This window comes from Lipotes vexillifer, unplaced genomic scaffold, assembly GCF_000442215.2.
Source record: "Lipotes vexillifer unplaced genomic scaffold, Lipotes_vexillifer_v1.1 scaffold377, whole genome shotgun sequence".
In the NCBI taxonomy this organism is placed as follows: Eukaryota; Metazoa; Chordata; class Mammalia; order Artiodactyla; family Lipotidae; genus Lipotes; species Lipotes vexillifer.
In genome coordinates, this window is record NW_006794813.1 from 238928 (window position 1) to 255284 (window position 16357).

Sequence of the window (16357 nt, forward strand, 5' to 3'; positions counted from 1 at the left end):
CCGGCGCTTCCGGAGCCTGTGCAATGGGAGAGGCCACAACAGTGAGCGGCCCGCGTACCGCGTAAAAAAAAAAAAAAAAAAAAAAAAAAAAGGAATTTTCTATGGCTAGAATTTCCAGTATAATGTTAAATAGCAGTGGTTAAAGTGGGAATCCTTGTCTAGTTCCTGATCTCAGATGTAAAGCTTTCAGACTTTCACCATTAAGTATGTTAGCTGTGGATATTTCACAAATGCCCAGTCATCCATTTGATTAGTGACTTTTCCAATCTACTTTTGTAAAGACTGTATTCCTTCTCATGTGTAATCACTAAAAGTTCTGTTCCTTTAGCCTGTGTTCAGCTAGTGTCTTAGAAGGGATTCCCTTGAAAACTAGGAGTTTAAAAACAAAAAAACCTCTCCCAGTCTTTGCAGATTCTCTATCCTGAGACACTCTTTCAATACTACTTAGGCAGACCATTTACAACTCTCCCTTAGCCTTAATTTCCTGCTTGCACTGGGTCTAGAGAGCTGCCAAGATGATAGCTTAGGGTTTGCTCAGATCTTTTCTGAGCATGCATCCAGTCCTGGGCATGTGTGTAACTTTAAATTTTTCAAGTGTTCACGGGAGCATTTAAATGTCTTAATTTCCAAAAGAAACTCTCTCCCCGTGTATGACAAGCTTTAGGCTGTCTGTTGTATGTCTCAACTATAATCTTTTGTCCCAGGTGGCTGAAGGTTTTCCATTTGCCTTTAATGTTTTTGGGCAATGTCCAGTGCTTTTCTGCCCTGAGTGAGTTCCAAGTTAGGCAAAACAGAAATGAATCCTTTGTGCCAAATCCTTCAGGTAGCTTACAGACAGCTTAGAAAAAACAAACACAGTAATTTGCATCACTCTAAGCCATAGAAACATCTTATTTAAGAATCTCAGTCAGTACCAGCACCTGAACCCTCTCCCCTGATAGCAGTAGCCATTCATCACACAGGTAAAATATGACTTTATTTGACTTTAATGTTTTTATATTTAAAAGGCCCACTCCACTTTACATACCCATTTGTCTCCAGTGATGTCCCCTGAACTATATTCTGTAAATGTACTTATTCTGTGCTCGTGTTCTTGTTCCTTTTCTCACAAGATAGCATAAGAATTCAGTGCATCTTATCCTTAATAAAATACAATCATTACCTTATTTTCATCTTATCCCATGGCACTTCTACAAGTCTTTATAGAAATTCTTATTTTCAAGACTAGTAAATAGAGATATCTCCTGAAAGAAAACAAAGTCTCCTTCTATGTAGCTCTTCCTTTAAGCATTTTTTTCACTGCAATCTGGAGAAATATATCCACAGAGCAAGATGAATCTACATTTCTCATCTTGGTCCCCAGCCTCACTTTGTGATTCTCTACTTTGGCACCTTTCCAAGGATCACACTGAGATCTTTTACCTGGTTTATGATGTGCTTATGGCTTTATTTTTTAATGAGCTTAGCCATAGGGGCCTCCCAGAAAATGAAGATTTCAGTGAGGGGATAAATTGCTCCCTGCTTTAAGGCTGAAGAGAAAACTTCCCTTCTGCCAGTTTTCGCCTCACTTCTCTTTACCTAATTTGATCAGCAAAAGTTTCTGTGCAAACACTATGTCCAAATCACCATAGGGGAGAGGCAGTATACGTTCTTGGAATAATAGCAAATTAATCTAATTACTGAAGTATTAATGCGTCCATAACCACCCAAGGTTAGAGAACTGGTTTCAGTAACTCCTGTGACTAGAAATCAAGTGACTACTAACTATATGAAATAGAAAAAATGTAGCATCAGTTTATTTTTGCTGCATCATGCAGCAAAAGGAAATGGCACAGAATGGGATAGGTAAACTTAACAGGGTAGTTTGGTCCTCCTGAGATGAGTATATAGGCCAGCCCAAGAACCTAAAAAGAAATTTTGAGGGACTGGAGGTTCCATGTGTCTCGTGAGTTCTGGAGTCAAAGCTTATTGTTATTAAACTGATTTACTGTTGTCAATGAAAAAATGTTGTCTACAATATCAGTAAACAAAGGATGTTACAGCCATCAAGCCATCACATTACAGCCACCCCCCAACAATGAGCCCTGAGGGAACTCACGATGGAAACAGGGTGCCTGCCATCAAGCAGTTAGTCTCTGCAGCCACCCCTAATTATGCTCCCTGAGGAGACTCAAGATGAAAAAACACAGGATACTGACCTTAGATAGCTGAGGTGCATATCAAAGGAATGATTTCAGTGAGCCCAGACTCTTGCATCTTCTCATAGGCTATATATTCCTTAATTTGAGATGTCTGGTTTTCCTTCTGATATGAGTATTGCTACTCCAGCTTTCTGTTGATTTCCATTTCCATGGAATATCTTTTTCCTTCCCCTCACTTTCAGTCTATATGTGTCTGTAGGTCTGAAGTGGGTCTCTTGTAGACAGCATATGTATGGGTCTTCTTTTTGTACCCATTCAGCAAGCCTATGTCTTTTGGTTGGAGCATTTAATCCATTCACATTTAAGGTAATTATTGATATGTATGTTCCTATTACCATTTTCTTAATTGTTTTGGGTTTGTTTTTGTAGGTGCTTTTCTTCTCTTGTGTTTACTACTTAGAGAAATTCCTTTAGCATTTGTTGTAGAGCTGGTTTTGTAGTGCTGAATTCTCTTAGCTTTTGCTTGTCTGTAAAGCATTTGATTTCTCCGTCAAATCTGAATGAAATCCTTGCTGCGTAGAGTAACCTTGGTTGTGGATTCTTCCCTTTCATCACTTTAAATATATCATGCCATTCCCTTCTGGCTTGTAGAGTTTCTGCTGCGAAATCAGCTGTTAACCTTATGGAAGTTCCCTTGTATGTTGTCATTTTTCCCTTGTTGCTTTTAATAATTTTCTTTGTCTTTAATTTTTGGCTATTTGATTACTATGTGTCTTGGCATGTTTCCCCTTGGGTTTATCCTGCCTGGGACTCTCTGCACTTCCTGGACTAGGGTGGCTATTTCCTTTCCCATGTTAGGGAATTCTAATATTTTCTCGAGTCCTTTCTCTCTCTCTTCTCCCTCTGGGACCCCTACAGTGTGAATGTTGGTGCATTTAATGTTGTCCCAGATGTCTCTTAGGCTGTCTTCATTTATTTTCATTCTTTTTTCTTTATTCTGTTCTGTGGCAGTGAATTCCACCATTCTGTCTTCCAGGTCACTTAACCATTCTTCTGCCTCAGTTATTCTGCTATTGATTTCTTCTAGTGTAATTTTCATTTCAGTTATTGTATTGTTCATCTCTGTTTGTTTGTTCTTTAATTCTTCTATGTGTTTGTTCTTTGATTCTTCTAGGTCTTTGTTAAACATTTCTTACATCTTCTCATTCTTTGCCTCCATTCTTTTTCTGAGGTCCTGGATCATCTTCACTATCATTATTCTGAATTATTTTTCTGGAAGTTTGCCTATCTCCACTTCATTTAGTTGTTTTTCTGGGGTTTTATCTTGTTCCTTCATCTGGTACATAGTCCTCTGCCTTTTCATTTTGTCTATCTTTCTGTGAATGTGGTTTTTGTGCCACAGGCTGCAGGACTGTAGTTCTTCTTGCTTCTTCTGTCTGTCCTCTGGTGGATGAGGCTATCTAAGAGGCTTGTGCAAGCTTCCTGACGGGAGGGGCTGGTGGTGGGTAGAGCTGGGCATTGCTCTGGTGGACAGAACTCAGTAAAACTAATCCACTTGTCTGCTGATGGGTGGAACTGAGTTCCCTCCCTGTTGGTTGTTTGACCTGAGGTGACCCAGCCCTGGAGCCTACAGGTTCTTTGGTGGGGTTAATGGCAGACTCTGGGAGGGCCAGAACTTCTGCCGCCAGTGTCCCTGTCCCCACAGTGAGCCACAGCTGCCCCACACCTCTGCAGGAGACCTTCCAACACCAGCAGGTAGGTCTGGCTCAGTCTTCTATGGGATCACTGCTCCTTCCCCCTGGGTCCTGATGCACACACTACTTGTGTGTGCCCTCCAAGAATGGAGTCTCTGTAAGTCCTGCAATCAAATTCCACTATCCTTCAAAGTCTGATTCTCTGGGAATTCCTCCTCCAATTGCCAGGATCCCAGGTTGGGAAGCCTGATGTGGGGCTCAGAACCTTCACTCCAGCGGGTAGACTTCTGTGGTGTAACTGTTCTCCAGTTTGTGAGTCACCCACCCAGCAGTCATGGGATTTGATTTTATAGTGATTGCGCCTACCATCTCACTGCAGCTTCTCCTTTGTCTTTGGATGTGGGGTATCTGTTTTGGTGAGTTCCAGTGTCTTCCTGTTGATGATTGTTCAGCAGTTAGTTGTGATTCTGGTGCTCTCACAAGAGGGAGTGAGCTCATGTCCTTCTACTCTTCCATCTTGAACCAATCTTTGGTTGAGATGTCTGGTTTTCTATATATAACAGTAATCTTTTGATATTCTGACTACCTGGTCTTTGTTACAAAACCTCCTATATAGGGATTCCCTGGCAGTCTTGTGGTTAGGACTCCATGCTTCCACTGCAGGAGGCATGGGTTCAATCCCTGGTCAGGGAACTAAGATCCCACATGTCACGCAGCCAAGAAACAAATTAACAAAAAAAAACTCTCCTATGTATCCTGTCTCCTCCTTTACCTCTTTGGAGCAGTCTCTCAGAGCTATATGAAAGGCTGTGTCCTAGGTTTAAGTCCACAGTTTGGTTCACCAAATAAAACATAATTCTCAACTTTTAGATTGTGTATTATTTTTCAGTCAACACTGCTCATCTCTCTTTGATTATACCTATCCATGCAGGTGTAACCTAGATTGGTTAGACAAAAGTGGAAACAACCTTGGTACAATTTCCACCCATTGGTTTAATTCCACTTGTGGAACTGCACATGAAAAAGTATAATCCCTAGATCAAGTGTCAGCCCCTAAAATGTTTAAAGTCAGGTCTGCCTATCTCAGTCCCCTCTATTTTACCTCTTGTCAAAATAAAATGATCTGGAGTCACAGGGGACAAAGACAGTCTGAATTCCTGGTTATCAGGTACCTCAAATCATAGATGTGAAGTACCAGCTTATATAGTATGCTTATATAGTGACCTAAGAAATGGACCTCAGAGTTTGCCCCTGGGAAAGGTGAATTGCCCCAAAGGTGGGCTCACTCCTAACCTGTGGGGAGAAGAGACACTGCTTTTCATTTACACCAGCAGCCTGAAAGTCTTCTCACACCCTCCCTCTTCCCTGCCTTGGTCACCCTGTAATGGATGTGGTTTCTAATAGGTATAAGGCCTTAGGTAACAGTTATTTTGATTAAACTATAAACCTACCCACTTGTGAGAAAGAAATAGTCAGGCTTTCAAATTTGTGGAGAGAAAACACCACAGGGCAAACCAATTTAGTTTAAATAATTTAGGGATCCTAGTGAGAAGATTATCCTCCTAAATATTTAAGACCCTAAAGGAACAAGTCATTCCCAGTTGTTCAATGTTCTCTCTCTGGGAAAATTGCAACCAGGATAATTGCTGATTCATCTGAGGTTCTGTTTGAAGCCCTTTGATTCTCAGAACGTTGAGTCTGGGCACAGTCACAGGATTGGAAAGCAAGACAGCCAGGATTCTTGCCTATACAGAGACAAATCTCTTGTCTGAAGATAACTGTGATTCCTGTGACATGTAGCATTCTAGTATGTAAAGTGTGTGTGGGTATCTAGCAGACCTTCTGAATGAGATCTGGAAAAATATCAAATGCAGCACAATTATGAATTGGTTAATTAAAATATATTCAGGGAAAGTTGTATTATGCCAAATGTAGTGAGATACAAAGAATTACAAGATATTGCCACTACTTTCAAAAGCATGCTATCAGGTCAATGAGCCAAATTGATAAATAGAAATACAGGCTAATTAAGGTGATGTGTAGCCAGGACAAGTAAATTGGTATTTAAGTGGATCCTGGAGTGAGATTAAGAATTAGAACAGAAGACTCTCCATGGTAGGAAGTGTTAGGGCTAAGAATTGTCCCACAACCCTCCTCCTATCCAGGGTCCTGAAACCTGGAGTATAACCACAGAATAGCAGCCTAAGAAGAAAAATTTAATACAGTTAAGCAAGTACCCTGCTCCCCTAAATGCAGAGTTTGGGGTCAAGTATGTCCAATACCATTGCCAGGGTGGGCTTCCTACCTCTCAAATTAGAGACAAACAGGTCTTCAGTGCAGCCCTGGCCTCACTTCCTATTCAGCCAGAATGGAGAGTAAGAGAGTCTTGTGGCAACCACCACCAGGGGTGCTTCCTGCAAGAACACATGCTACCCTGGCTACAAGAAATAAAAGAGAAAGCACAAAGCCAGGTTCCTGACTGTGGGCAGAGCAAAGACACCTATTAATATAATACTGCTTCTCCTCCCACGGAGGACAGTAAAGGTGTACTGGAATCAGAGTTCAATAAACACTGTGAACTCACATAGTATTCAAAAATATTAAAGTGTTGGAGAATTTTTCTCCCTCGTCCCTCTGTCTACTCTCTCACCACCATTGAATCATGAAGTTCCTTTTGCCAGAGAAGGAAGTTACTTAAGACGTCAGTAGAGAGATTTGAATCTCAAAGCTGACATCCTTGCAACCGTAATCTTAAAAAAGGAAAATCTTAAAAATCTAAATCTTCAAAACCTAAAAACCTGATAACTCAACCTCATGAAAGAGAAAAGAGTAGAATCACTAAGGCAGAAATTAACACCACAGTGGGACAGGCACCCCTTAGACAGGTAGCTTGGTCCACCTAAGATGAGAGTGTATGCCAGCCCAAGAATAATTCATGGAAGAAACTTTGAGTGATTGAAGGCTTCATCATTTTTCTAGTGAGTTCTGAAGTTGAAGCTCAATGTCATTACAAGTTTTATTTGCTGCTCATATCCCTTTGATTGTACCTGTCGAGAGAATAAATAATGTAGTTTTTTTTTTTTTCATACATTCTTCATATAGTCCTTTGTAGGGAGAACTCAGAATGTAAACAAAGTGACCTCCCAAAAGGAAATGGAAATAGAAGCCATTTGGCAAGGAAAATAAAGTCAGGGAAGACAGAAAAGAGAAAGACAGAGAAGGGAATAGTTGGACCCCGCTAACCATTCTAAGTTGAAACCCCAGGGAGAGGAATGATGGTGGTGGTTCTAGAAACAAGCCAGCAGGTTAGCAGCTCCCAGAGTTGGCAGTCATTCCTCAATTTGTCTGGTGAAGACTGGAGAACTTTCTCATTCTCTTGGACAGTCTCTGCGACTCATGAGCATGAGTCTGATGAGCATGACCTCATCTATTTGGTGGAAAGGAAACAAGTAATGGAAGAGACTACACAGAGAGAAGGTCATAGATATTGTCCCTGGAGTTCCCTTAGCTCCCTGAATTAGGGATCAGGAAGTTTCCGATTGCACCCAGTCAGTGCTTGGACAGCTGAGCTGGGAACGGCAAGCCTGCTGGGGGACCTAGCATGAGCCAGGAGCAGAGTGGGCCACATGGCTGAGACACAGAGATTGTAACGCCAGCAAGAGCTGAGCGGAGGCAAGTCAGCTAATGGGGAGGGGACACAGGCCTTGAACATGCCAAGAGTATGGATTGCATAAGTCACCAACTGGAGTTCAGCAGCTGCTAGCAGGAGACTGAGATCACTTTTCCTAAGTCAGATTTCAGGTCAAAATTGTTTCAAGCAGATGATCAATCTCCAACAGAGCCACCTGGAAGGTTATTATAATGCAGATTCCTGGGTTCTACTCTAGATCTATTTAATCAGAATCTTTAGAAATGGAGCCTAGGAGTCTGTTTAATGGTCACTCCTGGGTGATTTTCATGCACAGTAAATTTGAGATCAGCTTTCTCAATTTAGTTATTGTTAGGTCCAGTACTTTAAATATATTCTGATGCTCAACTGGGATTTGCTGGAGTGGAAAGGAGCTGTAAGTGCATAACACATATGGTTAATGTAAGTTAAAATATAGGGTTTCACCTTATTAACTTCATTGGCCACAGATGGCAAGCTTAAAACTGTCTCTTCCAGGGAGTTCCTCAATTTTTCCTCTTTCCAGTTCATTGACCTCTTCCTTCAGGCTTTGGATGTATGAATCAGTTTTTCTTAATTGTTTGAATTATTGCCACTCTAAGCCTGTGCTGACTGCTTTCTGCTTATCCCTTCATTCATGATGAAATGGGAAAAGTAACTCTTCCCGGGTGTGGACTAAGAAAGTACCAGTAAATGAAGAATGTTGCAGCCATCAAGCCATCAGCCACTGCAGCTGCCCCGCCATGGTGCACCCTGAGGGGACCCAGGATGGGAAAGAGAAGGATACCGGCCCTAAATAGTTTAGATGCATATCAAAGGAATGATTTCAATGAGCCCAGACTCTTGCATCCTTCCATACAAAGAAAAGTGCTAAATTCATTAAATTGATGCCTGATTTTTTTTTTAATTAACAGTAATCCTTTGATGTTCAGACTATCTGATTTTTGTTGCAAAACTCCTATATATCTTTGCTCTTCCCCTCTCTCTTCAGAGCGGTCCCTCAGAGCTATCTGAGAGGCTGCCTCCCAGGCTTGAAGTCCTCAGAAAATCCTCCAAACAAAACATAATTCTCAACTTTTGGGTTGTGTTTTTCAGTCGACATGGGTCTTAGAAGGAGGATGCTCGGTTTAGCTGTCTCCAGACTCAGAGCAAACTGAGTTGGAGTCAGTTTACTAGTTTTGTGACCCTATGCTAGTAAATTCTGAACCTCAGTTTCCTCATGTATGAAATGGAAGGAAAAAAATAACTTCTTTATAGGATTAAAATGAGACAGCTATGTTTACGTGCCTGACACAGTATCTGTTTAAGAAACTCTAGCTCCTATTTTTCTCATTTATATGGATCCAGATCAAAATTACTGCCCTGGTAGTCATCCATAATAACAAGGCAAAGAGTCTGAAACCAAGGAGGATCCTATGGGGATCCTGGGTACAAATCCTTTCTATGTCCCCCATTCCTTGTCTGTGGAAAATAGGCTTCATTCAGCCTCCTTGACCTTCCCTGAGTTCCAAAGGGCAGGTTCAAACAGTTACCAATTAGGGAAGGGAAGGGATGCAGAGACAAGGGAGGAGCAGTCAAGAAACAATTGTACAGCCTTGGAGCAACGTCCTGGTTTCTTCTCAAGGAATATACATAACAATATCTTTGAGTTCTTCTCCAGAATCAAGGCCCCCACCCAGAAGGAGGATGGCAACTTCAGGCTGAGCACAATATTCCTGGAACCCCACCCTGTTACTTCATCACCAACCAATCAGAAGAAAGTCACACACCCTGCAGCCCTCACCCCAAATTTTGCCTATAAAAACTTTTCCCCCCATACCACTGAGGAGTTCAAGATTTTTTAGCACAAGCCACCCATTCTCCTTTCTTGACCCTGTAATAAACCTTTCTCTGCTCCAAACTCCAACATTTTGGTTTATTTGGCCTCACTGTGCATTGGGCACAGGAACTTTGTTCAATAACAAGTCCACTTGTCATTTTACAGGGGACATATTGAGTGCACAGAGCTCAGGCAGCCAACTCATCAGCATGCCCTCAGCTCCCCTATTTTTATGCTTACATACTTGGGAGAAGTCCATTCTCATAACCCTTATTTTCTAGTTAGCTCACCCTCCATTTATTCTAAGGTCCTCTTCCTCTGTTATCAGTTCTCCTACTTTTTTTTGAGACAGGAAGCGGGCAGGAAACAACCTTTAAAAGAATGAGAGCTGTTGAGGACACAACATAAACCGTTTAGAAATAACTAGGTTCAAGATGGCAGATGAGTGGACTTCCACTAGACCTTGAGTCTCAGTATACACTCACTGTAATACATCATCTAAATGACACACAACAGGTGCCATGATAATTCCAAGGCCAACCATAAAAGTCCAAAATGTTGACAGAGGCCCATTTCCTGGAAATCTCTGTCTCTTCCCCAAAATAGTTGGAATAATCCTCCCACTCATTAGCCTAAGAAATTACCCACCCCTGTAAAAACTGACCTCTTGTCTTTTGAGATGGCCCACACCCTGCCTGTAGAGTGTGTAACTCCCTGAATAAACCTTCTTTCACTTTACTATGGCTTGCTCTTGAATTCTTTCCTGCATGAAGCCAAGAGCCCAACCCCTTGAGACCTGGGACATGACTATTCTCTCACACCCCATTTTCTTTCCTGCAACATTTTCAAACCCTGGCTCCATCAGCATATCTGACCTGGTCCAGATGCCTCTTGTCTCCAGAAGAGATGGTTATGTTCTGACAGCTGCTATCTGGATTCAGAGATGTACTAACATTATCTCTCACAAGTATAAATGCATCTTATACCTTCCATTCCCACCTTCTCACTCCTGCTTGAGGCCATAGGCAGCTTCCAGGGAAGGAATTTTGTTTTCTTTTATTTTGTTTCTCCATGGAAGTCTTCTTGATGGCAGGCCCCCTTGCCCCAAGACCCATCATCTCCACCCTGTCTCTAACCCCCTGGGACACCTAATGAAATGATTCACAAGGGATTTCCTCTGACACTGTGGCCCACATCCTTATCCTCTGTTTCTCTGATTAGAAGAAATTAGCACCTCAGGGCTTTGCTTTTTGCTCTGTTCATTTCTCTCAGGTGTGAACATTCATATTAGTTTCACAGCATCTTCCATCTGGAGTACTCATAATACCCTTGAGAAACAGGAGAGAAGGGGGCAGGGCACAACCTTTAGAATAATGACACAGCGGTTTGAGGACACAACAAAAACTGGTTAGAACCAACTAGGTCCATCTTGTCAGAAGATTCGATTTCCAGTGGACCTTGAGCCTCATTATACACTCACTGTAATACATTAGCATGTTAAATGAAACACCCACCAGCACCATGACAGTTCCAAGGCCAACCAAAAAAGGCCAAAAAGTGAGTGGTGCCCCAAATTCTAGAAATCCCTGTCCCTTTTCCAGAAGAGTTGGAATAATCTTCCCACTTGTTAGCCTATGAAATTATGCAGCCCATAAAGACTAACCACCCCATATTCTGGGGCCTCTCACCTTCTGAGATGGTCCACACTCTGTCTGTGGACTGTTTCTCTCAGGGCTGTTCTTGCCTTTTGAACAAAATGTATTCTGTCTATGGAATGTATATTTCTAAATAAATCCACTTCTTACCTATTGCTTTGTCTTACACTGAATTCTTTCTGTGCTGAGACATAAAGAACCTGAACTTCAGTAGGTCCTGAGACCAGGTGTGTGATCTCAATTAAAAGACAGTGGATTCAAGTCCCAATCTGGGTTCTGGTTAGGTTTGAGTCCTGGCCCGTGGTTTCAAGCCCCAATCTGAGTTGTACAGTTTCACTTGGAAATATCTGAATGAAGTCGGTGGAGAAACAGGACACATTTCTGGAAACACTGATTTTATCTGAAGAGTCAGGAAATAGGGGAATATGTGAGAAAGAAGTAAAGCAATGTAACAAGAAAATAAATGGCATTTTAATTTAAATTTACTTGATTATATTTTGATTTATATGTCGTTCAAGACAGGCAGGAAACAAATGGCATGATCAAATGGTGAAGCTGGGCAGTTTCATAAAGGACTATTTACAGATATGTGGGAATAATGAAGGACATGAACAAGGGACATGAATCACCCTAAGACCAGGGATCTATTCCCATCCCTAGACCTGAGGGAGTCTAGGATAATCTGTCACTATAAGGAAGAACTGCCCAGCTGGAACTGTGACATCTGGTAGAGGGATGCACTGAAATTGTAGCCCTGCAGGCAAAGAGCTAAGTGAATAAGTAACCTGATCTCTCCATCCATCTGCGCTCTAACATATCATTGCCCATTGGCCAAATCCACCCATAAGCCAGAGGGCAAGAGCAGCCTATTAATGCTATCCATAGTGGCTGGCTATGGGGGTCCAGAACAAGGAGCATGGGGGTGTCTGAATCTGGAGAAGCAAACAGAGACTATCCAGTCCAGGAGACTATCCAGCCCAAGAGAAGCAAACAGAGACTATCCAGCCCAGGTAAGAAAGCATCATACCAATTTTTAAGCTTCAAGAATGAGACTTGAAATAAAATTTGAGCTTGAAAAAAACGACTTTGGTTCATCACTATGCTCAGAAAGAGACTCCAGGTCTGCTGTTTATTGGAGACCGGACAAAGGGTTGGAAATCAAGGCTAAAAAGAAAACGTTTTTCAGTGCTTAAACAAAATGAATTATTTTAATAGCAAGAGCTCCTGCCAGAGAATTTTAGGTCTGGTGGTGTCCCAAAGTTACACATAAAGTGCCCAAAGATCTGCCTCACTGTGTCACCTATGTCCATCATCACCTGTGAAGCTATGAGGAAGGAGACAGCTCGCAGATGTGCTGTGGTGTCTAGTTTAGAGAGTTGTTCCATCTCTTCAAAAAGGGTTCTGGGTCAGATTCACTTGGGAAACCTTAATTATTATCTTTCTGGTTTGTAGATTTGTAAATCAGATCAGAATTCTAAAGGTTCTTAGAACTTCTGGAAGGGTCAAAAAATGATTTAAGATTCTGGAGCCAGACCACCTGGGTTTCAACCTAATCTCTGCTTCACTAGCTGTGTGGCCTTAATTTCTTGAAGCTTAGTTTCTCCACGCATGAATTAGAGAAATTTACTGTACTTTCCTCTAAGAATCATGGTGAAAAATAAATGAGATAATTTCTGAAATATATCTTGGCATAATGAGTAGTCAAACATGGCAGCCAGTTACAGTAGTAGCAGTAAAGCTGCACAATTCAGATGGGACTTGAACCCAGCCAAAACCCAGATTGGGACTTGAATCCACTGTCTTTTAATTGAGATCACACACCTGGTCTCAGGACCTACTGAAGTTCATGTTCTTTATGTCTCAGCTCAGAAAGAATTCAGTGCGAGACAAAGCAATAGGTAAGAAGTGGATTTATTTAGAGCTATACATTCCATAGACAGAATGTGGTCAGTCTCAAAAGGCAGGAATGGCCTTGGGAGAAACACACTCCACAGAGTGTGGGCCATCTCAGGAGGTGAGAGGCCCCAAAATATGGGGTGGTTAGTTTCTATGGGCTGGGTAATTTCATAGGCTAATAAGTGGGAGGATTATTTCAACTATTTTGGAGAAGGGATGGGGATTTCCAGGATCCGGGCCATTGACCACTTTTTGGCCTTTTATGGTAAGTCTCAGAACTGTCATGGCACTAGTGGGTGTGTCATTTAGCTAATGTATTACAATGAGTGTATAATGAGGCTCAAGGTTCACTGGAAGTTGAATTTCCCACCGTCTTGGACCTAACCAGTTCTAACCAGTCTTTGTTGTATCCTCAGCTGGTATGTCATTCTTTTAAAGGCTGTCCCCTTCTTTCTTGTTACAGCAGTGTTAGTATTTTCATCATTATCGTTGCCTGTTTAACTTAATTTAACCCGTAGATTTTCAAAAGAACCTGAGCAAATCAACCTCAGACTCTATCACATGTTAAGATCATATGGAATTGGGATATTGTGCTGAGACATGATATACAGAACATTTTGACCTAGATCTTCACTTCCATGGAAGGAAGCAGTCTCCAGAGCAGAGTTTTTCTATCCTTTATCACCTGAGAATCTTGTAAAATTCAGATTCTTATTCAGTCAGTCTAAGATGGAACCCAAACTTCTGCATTTTTAACAAATTCCCAGGTAGTGCTTGTGTTGTGGGTTCCTTGACACTGCTTTAAGTGGCAAAGCCTGAGATAGACTCACTCCACTTGAGGTTAGAGAAATGGACATATTTTACTACTCTTGTGCCTACAAAACTGAATCTCTAGCTCTGGGTATTGGAGTCCGAGGACAGTGTTTGATGTATGGATTAAAGCCAAGGGAGTAAGCCACTGGGACAGTTTCATGAAGGAATAGGATTCCAGGAGGTAGGACAGAGAGGCTCACAAAAAGGAGAGAAAAGGAGGTGTCCCAAAGACAAACTTTGCCCAATGTATCATCTTGTTTAAGCCAGCTTTCAATTAAAGAAAGGACCCCTCATGCTCTTAACACTCACCACACATTCCCTACACACCACCCTTCTCTATGTGCTATTCTACCACAATAGTTTTGTAAACTGTCTCCACCTCAAAAAGGTTTAAAAAGCAGTAAAAAGCACTCTCTGCATTATGCTGAAAATTTCACTAAGGAAGGAATGGGTGGTTTCATATACACTGAGATCATTCCCTTCACTATTCAAAAGGTAAAGTCTACTAGCATTTTCCTTACCTCACATTGTGATGGCTTTTTCCACAAGCAAACGGAAAGGGTTGGTCTCCGTGTGCACCTGGGCAGAAATATTCACCTAAGACTGCTGTGATTGCAGAGCTTTACTGAGAAAAGGAGAAAGAAAACTGATGGCAAATTCATTTTTATTCTGCCTAACCTATGAAACAAAGGAAACTTCATTATTTCAGAACCAAGCACCCAGGCTAATGTGTGCTTTGCTCTTTTAAACCCAGAGTCAGTGACATTCCCAAAGTGCTCTAGTAGCCATCAGTAATAAGTCCATCCCTCTGCTCCAAATGTGTCAAGTTGTCTCATGTCTGTCCCTCCAGAATCTTGTCTGTTCTGGAAGCCAACAGAATGCCCTTTACACAGGCTCTCTCCAAATCACCTGCTTGAGGACCTTCAAGATGGTGGAGGAGTAAGACGTGGAGATCACCTTCCTCCCCACAAATACATCAGAAATACATCTATACGTGGAACAACTCCTACAAACACCTACTGAATGCTGGCAGAAGACCTCAGACCTCCCAAAAGTCAAGAAACTCCCCACGTACCTGAGTAGGGCAAAAGAAAAAAGAAAAAACAGAGACAAAAGAATAAGGATGGGACCTGCACCTCTGGAAGGGAGCTGTGAAGGAGGAAAGGTTTCCACACACTAGGAAGCCCCTCACTGGTGGAGATGGCGGGGGTAGGCGGGAGCGGGGGAGCTTCGGAGCCGCGGAGGAGAGCACAGCAACAGGGGTGCGGAGGTCAAAGCGAAGAGATTCCTGCACGGAGGATCGGTGCCGACCAGCACTCACCAGCCCGAGAGGCTTGTCTGCTCACCCACCGGGGCGGGCGGGGTCTGGGAGCTGAGGCTCTGGCTTCGGAGGTCAGATCCCAGGGAGAGGACTGGGGTTGGCTGCGTGAACACAGCCCGAAGGGGGCTAGTGCGCCACGGTTAGCTGGGAAGGAGTCTGGGAAAAAGTCTGGAGCTACTTAATTGACAAGAGACCATTGTTTCAAGGTGCACGAGGAGAGGGGATTCAGAGCACCGCCTAAACGAGCTTCAGAGACAAACGTGAGCCGCGGCTATCAGCGCGGACTCCATAGATGGGCATGAGACGCTAATGCTACTGCTGCCGCCACCAAGAAGCCTGTGTGCAAGCGCAGGTCACTATACACACCGCCCCCCTCCCGGGAGCCTGTGCAGCCCACCGCTGCCAGGGTGCCGTGATCCAGAGACAACTTCTGCAGAACACACAGCGCGCTTTCGCAACGTCACGCCGGCCTCTGCCGCCACAGGCTCGCTCCCCCTGACCCCGACCCCCCCCCCCAGCCTGAGTGAGCCAGAGCCCCCTAATCAGCCGCTCCTTTAACCCCCTCCTGTCTGGGTGAAGAACAGATGCCAGAGGGCGGGTGACAAACGTGCAGAGGCGGGGCCAAATCCAAAGCTGAACCCCAGGAGCTGTGCGAACAAGGAAGAGAAAGGGGAATCTCTCCCAGCAGCCTCAGGAGCAGCGGATTAAATCTCCACAATCAACTTGATGTACTCTGCATCTGTGGAGTACCTGAATAGACAACGAACCACCTGCTTGCCTCTTTCTTCAAGGCCATAGTGCACAGTGACAAGGAATAAAGTCTCCGAGGTTAAAAGAACAGAGGCCGAGGCCTCTCCCCCTAGTTACATGATTTGACGCGTTACTTTATTTCAGTAAGCCTCAGCTCCTTCATCTATAAAATGACAAGAATAATGTAGCCCCAGTCTTGGTGTTTCTGTAAGTATGACAAATTTGCTATTGAAACAGTAGTCACTGCCTGAGGATGAAACCACTCATTCATCATGTCAAAAACATATTCACTGAAATGTCACTGTAACGAGATGATATAGAAAAAAAAGAGCTTCTCTCAGTGGAAGTTTCCCGGTGATATTTGTAAGGATTTTCATTAGCTTTTATGTACAGTTCCTGACCATTGCTTCACAATCCAATTTATCTTAAATTTGTTTTACCTTATCTAAGTTATAGTTGTCCTTGAAGACAAGAATTATACCCTTATGGCTTTTATAATCACACAGAATATTTATATAGATTACTTATTTAACAAATGCTTTTTCTCTTTTTTAATTATTTTTGATTAATTTTTATTGGAGTATAGTTGATTAACAATATT

General features: G+C 42.6%; 1 pseudogene; it reads left to right on the forward strand.

Annotated features, from left to right (window-relative positions):
- Positions 1 to 11892: 11892 nt before the first annotated feature.
- Positions 11893 to 16357, forward strand: part of LOC103086773 (cytokine receptor-like factor 3) — a 39119-nt pseudogene continuing 34654 nt past the window's right edge.